Source organism: Gossypium hirsutum, chromosome A10, assembly GCF_007990345.1.
Source record: "Gossypium hirsutum isolate 1008001.06 chromosome A10, Gossypium_hirsutum_v2.1, whole genome shotgun sequence".
In the NCBI taxonomy this organism is placed as follows: Eukaryota; Viridiplantae; Streptophyta; class Magnoliopsida; order Malvales; family Malvaceae; genus Gossypium; species Gossypium hirsutum.
In genome coordinates, this window is record NC_053433.1 from 71,641,882 (window position 1) to 71,651,159 (window position 9,278).

The window sequence follows — 9,278 nt, forward strand, 5'->3', positions numbered from 1 at the left end:
CCTCAATGGCTGGTGAGTACAATTTGAGTTTCTCTTAAATTTTACAGCTACGGTTCGATGCCTATCTTAAAGACTCAAGTAAAAAGAAAACAGAAAATCTTATTACTAACCTGCAAGATATTGTCCGTTTTGATATGGAAATCTCTAGTTTTGTCCTACAGCTACCAAATGGCTTTGAGTTTCTACAAATATATCATAGTAGATCATCATAAGTTTTCTCTTTCGGTTGAAATCTCCTTTTGTGATATATAGCCACTGAGAATATTTCTATGCGGGCAAAATTTGGTTGTGAGAAAGAGCTTGAAGCCGCTTTGTTGTGCCTCAGGGGAGATAAAGCTGATATTTCTCATGAAGCAACTGAAATAAAAGTAACCTTTGTTTTTTTCTTAGGAAAAAAGTATAAACTTTTATAATGGTTCAATTTCTGCTTGTCTGAGCTTATCTTTTTACAGGATTATGAGTGAAGGAATTTTAGACATATTTCAAAAGAAGTATGTTCGGCCATTACTTGTAAGACACGTAACTTTGTTGAAATTGATCAATTGCTCCATATTTGCTATATAATCCATTGATATATCTCTTGTTTTCCTTATAGATTGTTGCTGGAGTGTTGGTCCTGATGAATTTAGGAGGAATCAATGCACTTACTAGAGTGTTGGTCCTGATGAATTTGGGAGGAATCAATGCACTTACATATTATTCTGGTGCTATTTTTGTCTCAGCTGGTAATATTACTGGTCTTAACAATCTCCATAGAACTTCAAGAAAATTTATGAATAGTTCAACTACATTAAATTCTATTTTATGACAATTGAAAGGTGTATCTAGCATGGTTGGGCTCATCACACTAGCTGCTACTCAGGTTTGCTTCACTGTCATTTTGGATAGCAAAATTCTCCATTGATGGGATGATGTCTCGGTAACTAAAGAAATGTTCTGTTTTGCAGACAGTAATTGGTACTTTGGGTGCAACCTTAATTGATAAACTCTTAAACTGGAATAACAACCATCAGTATGAGTTTCTATTAATGTCCTCTAGATATGAAATCAAATTGTGTTGAATTATATTGTAAAACCACCAGAAAATGTTTGTGTCCTCTTAATATCAAACTCTAGAGTCTAGAATCCAGGCACCTCGGTGTGGATAATAGATTGTAACTAGATTTATCTGCCAAAGTGACTATGAATCTGATCATTTGGTTTTGCATCCTTTAGATATTGAAGGTGCGGCAGAGGATTCAATCTCTTCAAGCTGGAAAAGCCAAGGCTTAGCACTTCTTCAAGTGGAACATTATTTAATGTTGCATTCCATGGTCATTCATCTTAGTCGGAACTTGAATTTTGTGTTATGAAAATAGGGTTTTGTAGCTACCTTGTGTACTAGCTTCTTTAACCATGATTATTAATTATTACAAGTTTTGTAGTTTCTTTTATAATCGGCTGAGTTAATATAGATCAGATGAGCTGTGAGGTAGATTGCCCATTTATTTAAACATAATATTTAAATTCATTAATTTAGTTTTAAAGTTAAAATTTTAATAGAAAATTTAATTTAATTAATATTTTTTATTTATTCTTAAATGTATATAGTTTAAAGTTCAAATTTAAAAAATAAAAAATAGTATAATATTTATCATAGAAAATAAATATTATTTAATTAAAATATATTTTTTAAAAGTTTATATTCTTTAGCGGCGTTTGTGAAAAAAGTGCCGCTAAAGGTTTGATATATAGCGGCGTTTTTAGAAAAAGCGACGCTAAAGGTCATGGTCTTTAGCGGCGTTTGTGGGAAAAGCGCCGCTAAAGGTCATGGTCTTTAGCGGCGTTTGGGGAAAAAGCGCTGCTAAAGGTCATGGTCTTTAACGGCGTTTTTTTGCAAACGCCGCTAAAAGTCATGGTCTTTTGCGGCGTTTTTTGCGGCGCTTGTGAAAGCGCCACTAAAGGCCAAAAAAATGCCGCTAAAAGTCTATTCCCCTGTAGTGAATGAAAATGCATAGGATGAATGCAAAAGAGAGAGAGGTGTTGATTTTGAATTTAATTCCATTAGAACAACTTTTCTAGATAACAAATTCCTTTTACATAAAACGGATTACATATACGGCCTTGCTTTCATATTCCAGGCGAAGACACCGATCCCTTTTCTTCGTAAAAGTTAAATCTCGCAAGCTTCCAATAAATGCCTCCACTAGCTCCTTTTTGCTTGTTCTAAACCGCAACTTATTATCCTCATGATGTTAATTAGCTCCTTTAAGAAAGTCGAGACACGATGGCTCTCAAACAATCTTTATCGACTTGAATCCTCGGGCAATAAAACAAGGTCTTGTTTTCCTCCACGAACTATTAGCCTTTTTTCGTTGTATGTACTTGGACCATATCCAGACAACCGTATTGTCGAAACCATTTTTTTTTAGGATCGACTTTTTAAAACGAAAATGTGGAGTCGCCACCAATCTCTTGATTTAGGTGTGATTGGGCCACCTACTAAAACGCTTTATTCATGTAAAATCAAAAAGTGGGTTCGGGAGTCGGTTACGCATGAGGAAGGGTTAGCACCCTCATTACGCCCAAAAATTGGTACCAAATTGATTTGATGCTATCCTTATGCCAAAAGGTTTTTTAAAGAAAAGATTTTCCCAAAGTATGATTCTTTTTAAAATGTTCGAATAGTTTAAATTAGTAGTCAAAATTCTCTCGCTTCAAAGATATGCAGTATCATACCCAGCACGATTGGATACGATCCCTTATACCTTTAAAAACGCGATTGATTTTCAACTTTTGAAAACTCATACACTAAAATTATAAAAGGTTATCCAAATATTTAGTTCACCGGAAAAATCATACCCAGTACGATTGAGCACGATTTTTTCAAATTCCCCAAAAATTGGATATTGCTTTATTTCAGAATTTTTGAATGATAAAGAAAATTGGAAATTTGCTCAAAACACGTTTATCCGTTTTAAAATGGAATGCTTAATGAATTGTATCAAAACATTGGCTAAAGAAGGGATTAATGAACATGAAATAATAGAATACAACGAGTCACAATTAATAAATCCAACAATTATGCACAACTATTCTAAGTAAAATGTAACCAAATTCTTAACCATGGATAGTTAACAATCAATACAAAAATAATATACAACAATAATTAACATGGTAAAATATAAAAACAATCCGCAAAATATGTACAAAATAAAATGGAATTAGAGGTCAATATAGTATAAGGCAATTTTTATAATAATTATGAATTAATGAACACATAATATACATATTATATGAGTAGATTAATTTACATAAAAAACTAGGAATATATAATTATTGAAATAAGTACTAAAACATTTAAATTGAATACCATGCAAAATATTTTAAACACAAATTCATTTAAAAATTAACAATATACATGATAGCTTATATAAAATATAAAAGAGTAATAAAATACATGATAATAGATTTACAAAACATGCATATGTACATAGAAATAATTATTTGTAAAAAAAAAATAGCATGAGATTAATAGTATATAATAATTATGTAGGCAAAAACTATATGTATAAAATGTATGAATTGAGTGAGGCTTATAAATCAAGCATATGCTTTAATATATGTATGTGTGTGTAAAAAGAATTTTGAAATAAGCAATGTACAAAATAATTTTATATGGAATAAATTAATTTTGGATTAATGATACGTATTGATGCTATATGCACAAAAATAATAAGATATGGAAGTTCGTAAAATAAGTAAATTGTACAACTTAAATATAATCCTTAAAAGAAATAAATTATACACATAAATAACTTCAAAGAAATACATAGAAAACTATTTACATGAAACAATATGAAATCAATTATGACGCGGACTATAGCAAAAATAGTCTAATATGAGTTATTTACATAGGAATAAATTTTAGAAACAATTGTATGCTAAGATAAACATGAAATTAAAAGGTGAATTATAAGATTAAATTAATTTTATTTTAAATTATATATGTAATAAATTTTAAAAACACCATTATATACATAAATATATATTTTTCTTAAAAAAACCATATGTATAAAAACATATAAAAATTAACCAAAATTATTAACACATAATTATATACATAATTGTACAAATGTAAACAAACAAAATTATTAACATAGATTAACACATATAAAAATATTAAACGTATTTTAAATTTGCAAATCATACAAATGAAAGACCAAATTAAAATTGAAGCTAAAATAACAGGGATAATTTAAAAATAAAAATAATTTAAAAAAATTAACGTGCAAGTCATATAAATGTACAGGGACTAGAACTGGAAATAATCTAGGTCCCAAAACGTTGCACCTTGGAGCGAACTAAAATGAAATAGCATGCAATTTTTTGGGGAAAAATTAAAATAAAACATATGGATGCCAATGGGGTCTGCTGAAATGCGGCGCAAAAGGTGAAGGATTAATCGTGGAAATTTCCCATTTGAAATATAAATGATGAATCGGGTCTGGGCATGGATCAATACGTGGATTCCCCACCATTAAACACCACCTTTTATCTTGATCCAAAATTAAAAGAAATTGAATGGCCATTTGCTGTTTTCTACAGCAATTGAGTCAAAACCCCAATGCCCCATGTTCTCTCCTTATTTGGCCGACAAAAGAACCAAAACCTTAGCACCTTTTTGATTCTCATCAGATCTAACCCAAAAACTCTCACTAATCGCCATGACACCCTTGTATTTGATGATTGGCGATGAATATATGCCTCACTTTCACCCCTTTTGAAACCACAACCCGTGGATTGCCGATTTTAACTTCGAATTCCCCACCTCAAGCTTCGATTGTGACAAAGGAGTTAGGAACTCCGACGGTGTTTTATGAAGGTAAACCCTTCCCCTTTTATGTTTTTATGCAAAAACAAAAAATATGCAGGATAAAAAAAAAAGGCAAATCGCACAAATGAAAAAAAAAATCTAAGATCACCTTCTAATTTTCTGGATTGCTTTATATTTCGTATGCGTATTTCAGTTTGCGTTCATCCCCATTTACAGGTACATTCGACGGCTTTTTATAGCCGAATTTACAGAGTAAATAAAAAAATAAAATTACATTTTCTTGCTGTCATTTGCTGTAAATTCTGTTAGCTCCTTCTTCTCGTGTGTTCCATTGCAGGAGTAGTCGTACAAAGACACGAACAGAGACTCGCGTGAGGAACTAGTGGCGCACGTGTGGTGCTGGAGACCGACTGCTAGTTGCGGCGTGAGGGGAGACGGCTAGCTGCTGGTGTTTTCCAAAAGCCTCTAGGTTTTCTAGTGTTTTTCAGTTATTGGGCCTTTTTTTCGGGTCATTTTGGGTCTCGGGTTTGGGCCCGTAAATGGGTTAAGTTTGGATTAATAGATTTGGGTTTAATTTAATAGGCTATGGGGTTAAGTTTATTGAGTCATGGATTGTTTTGGACTAATGGACTTTTATTGTTTTTATTTTGGTTTTTTTTGTTTTTTAATTTTTGGTTTTTTGGTTTTCTAACGGGCCCGGGCGAAATGGGTCTATTACACGTATTATAATCCACTTTATCAAGAAATTCGTTTTCTTATGACAAACTGCTCTATTTAGCAATTAAATATGAATCAACACATTCTTTCTATGATTATGTAATGCAATGCAGTTATAAACAAAACACATTAGTACAAAAGAAATAAATAACAAATAAAGTACCTACTCAGGTAATCACTAAATTTGGGCAAGGTTTTACCTAGGGTGGATTCTTAGGGTTCACTACATGTGGCTTGGCTTTAGAGAAAAGGTACTCGAACCAGCAGATTCCTCAATCTTCACTTATTATAGGCTCATATGGATCGAGTTTGGTTCAAGGGAATACATTTCCCTATGACCATATGGAGATGAAAATCTCACAAAATCATAGGTACGGATGTATCCCGGAAGTAATCGACTAGCCCATGAGGAGGTGAAAACCTCATGAAGGCGTAGTTTCTCATTCCCACTTAGAAGGTGTGACTACAATGGTCATGCAATGCAATGCCATATTATTCTACAAGACTTGGACCACAACCATCATGCAAACAAATGCATCAAAGAATAATGATTTTCAAATTAAATTTCCAATTTAGACAAAAGGAGAGCAAATAATCAATTTTATGGCTTGACTCTCTTGTTCGATCCCCAGTAGAGTCGCCAAGCTGTCGAAACCATGTTTTTTTTTTTTAAAAAACGGGGATCGACTTTAAAACAAAATGTGGAGTTGCCACTAGTCCTTTTGTTTAGGTGTGATTGGATCACCTAATAAAATATTTTATTCCATTTAAATCAATTTTGGCCTACGTAAATTTGAGAAAATGGGTTCGGGAGCCGGTATGTATGAGGAAGGATTAGCACCCTCACTACGCCCAAAATTGGTACCAAATTGATTAAGTACTGTCCTTATGTCTAAGATTTAAAAATATTTTGAAATATAATTCCTTTAAAAACATTCGAATGGCTCAAGTTGGTCGTCAAAATTCTCTTGTTTCAAAAGAATACAGCATCACATCCAACACGATAGGACACGATCCTTTATACCTTCGAAAACACAATCAATTCTTGACTTCCAAAAGCTCATACGTTGAAAATTACAAAAGGATTCCCAATTATTTAGTCCAACGAAAAGTCGAAACCCAGCACGGTAGGGCACGATTGCTCGAATTTCCAAACATTGAACATTACTTTATTTTAGAATTTAGAAAATACGGATGAAATTTCAAAGGAATATTTGATTATTTTGGACAAGCGAAAAATCGAAACCCAGCACGATAGGACACGATTCTTTGAATTTTCAAACATCAAACATTGCCTTTGTTTTGGGAGATTTTCAAACAAACATTTGTAAAACCGGCTCAAAACGCCTTTACTTGATTTACTTGAAATGAAAATGAGACGACCAATATCAATCAAAGCATTGAAGTTTGAATCACGATGCATAATGTAGAAAAAGCGAAGTTACAAACATGAAATATATACTTAGATGAAATATTATATAAATAAATTACAATGATATGAAAATAAGAAAAGAGCAAATTAAGATACACGCAATAGCAGTAAGTTTTCATCATACGTTATGCAAATACTAACGTTAACATCCAACGACTTATGAATCAAAGAATCAATTTTGAAAGAAATATAAAGCCAATTAATACAAATTAAATGCGACAAGTTTTGAAACGATGATAAATGAGTTTGAAATTAATAATGAAAAATAAGACATTTGAAATTATAATATATATATTGATTTTAATTTTAAAATAAGTTATAAACGTGAATGTTTGAACTAGATCAAAAAGATAAAATAAGTAAAATAAATAATATACGAAGTAGCAATGTATAAATGAATTTTAAAACAAATATCAAAAGGAGAAAATTAAAGTAAGTAATATACAAAATAATATACATTAATTCAAATAAATAATATACCTAAATTAAAAAAAATAGTGTAATGTAAATATATAAAAATAATAATGTATGAGAGCATTCAAAAGAAACATCACGAAAATCTTTAAAGCAAAGAATAAAAGAGAATTTTAAAATAAATCAATTACATAATAAAACGAATAAAAAAACACACAAGAAAATATAAAAATAGGCAACTAAAACGATGTAAAATTAGTAAAGTAGTTTAAAATGAAATGTTAAAACAATTTCTAAAAAATGAATAAGGAATAATTTAGTTAAAATGATATAGATAACAATAATGAGGAAATATAATAACATAAATGTATTTTTTAAGAAAAGTTAAATAAATAAAAAAATAACAGTAATAAGATATTAAATTAATTAATCTAATAACAAAATGGTAAGAAATAACAAAAAAAGGGACCAAACCAAACCTTAAAACAAAATTTTTGGGGCTAATCTGAAATAAAAGGAAAGGGGAGGACTACATTGAAAGACGCGGATAATATGGAGGGACCAGATGAGAAAATAATTCCCGCCTCCAAAACGCGACACTTCAATCGAGATCAAATTAAACACTGAAATAAAATATAAGGTACAAATTAAAATAAAAGGAAACTTGATTACAAACTGGGTAAAAAGCAGGGGGACTAATTGGGAAAATAGCCCATCAGAGCCAAAACGCGCGGATCCTAGGTCAGGCGGGTCTGGTTGCACGGGTAAGGCCTATACGGCACTATTTTGGAGCCATTAAAACAGGCCCTAAACGGTGCCGTTTCATGCTATTCATAACTCAAAAATAAAAAAAAATAAAAAAAACCTAGAATAAAGCATCTAGATGCTCTAAAAATCTAAACAACAAAATCCTAAGCCTCCATCTCCCTCATTCAGCTGAATCCCCAAACATTCCATTTCCAAATGCCCTTTCGTCATCAACTTCATTTGAACCCCCATCCGAGCTTCGATTTCAACGAAGCGAACAAGGATTTGAAGCCACTCAAAGGTAAGTCTCCTCCCTTTCTTTTGTTTTTTTTTAAATGCAAATGATAAAAAAATCGAAAGAAATAGATAAACAATTAATAGAAAATGAAAGAGACTAGAAAAAAAATCAGGAATCACCTTCTAAAAAATGCTTTTGAATTTTCCTATTCAGTTACCGTAAAAAAAAAAGATTAATACATTGTTCACGGCTTTATAGTTGAAAAGAAAAATCAAAATACAATTTTTACTATTTTTCTTTGTATTTGTTGTTGTTTTTCTCTCTGCTGTGTTGTCCTTTTTGCATTTGTGCGCAGGTATGAAGGTACGAAGCTCGGTGGTCATACGGTGCTGCGCTGGCGGTGACGACGAAGGGCTGCTTGGTGGCTACTGCAGCGCCTAGCAGAAACCCTAGGGTTCTGAGTGTTTAACGTTTTTGGGCTTGTTGGGCCGTGTAACTTTGGGCTAGGTTTTAAGTTTTTTTGGGCCTTATTGGGTTGATGTCATTGGGTTTTGTAACTAGACTGAGTTATTAAGGGACTGTTTAAAATTGCACTTTATATTTTATTTGATTTTATTTTTTTTTGTTTATAACGGGCCAGGCAAATTGGGCCTGTTACAATTTAATTCTAATAAATCCCTTTCAATTTTTTATTTAATGGCAGATTTTGGTGATATTTTTCCATAATTACAACACTTTCCATGCCTATAAAAGGCCATGGTTCTAAATGGTTTTTTGCACACTCTCATACTTTATAAGTATTTCTCTTGCTGAAATTCTGTTGTTCTCAAGAATCTCCTTTTTCACCTTTCGTGTTTTTCTAAATATTCCAAAGATAAAAAAATGCATTGTTCGTTCGATTGATCATGATAGAG

General features: G+C 31.7%; 3 long non-coding RNA genes across 3 annotated transcripts; all 3 read left to right on the forward strand.

Moving 5' to 3' along the window:
• Positions 1–629: 629 nt before the first annotated feature.
• Positions 630–1,312, forward strand: LOC107896030 (uncharacterized). The gene is made up of 3 exons (XR_001683563.2): positions 630–725; positions 819–862; positions 1,216–1,312. It is a non-coding gene; the product is annotated as an uncharacterized lncRNA (long non-coding RNA).
• A 3,204-nt stretch (positions 1,313–4,516) lies between these two features.
• Positions 4,517–5,581, forward strand: LOC107896983 (uncharacterized). The gene is made up of 2 exons (XR_001683974.2): positions 4,517–4,864; positions 5,154–5,581. It is a non-coding gene; the product is annotated as an uncharacterized lncRNA (long non-coding RNA).
• A 2,663-nt stretch (positions 5,582–8,244) lies between these two features.
• LOC121208474 (uncharacterized) lies at positions 8,245–9,074 on the forward strand. The gene is made up of 2 exons (XR_005903525.1): positions 8,245–8,427; positions 8,720–9,074. It is a non-coding gene; the product is annotated as an uncharacterized lncRNA (long non-coding RNA).
• Positions 9,075–9,278: the final 204 nt, after the last annotated feature.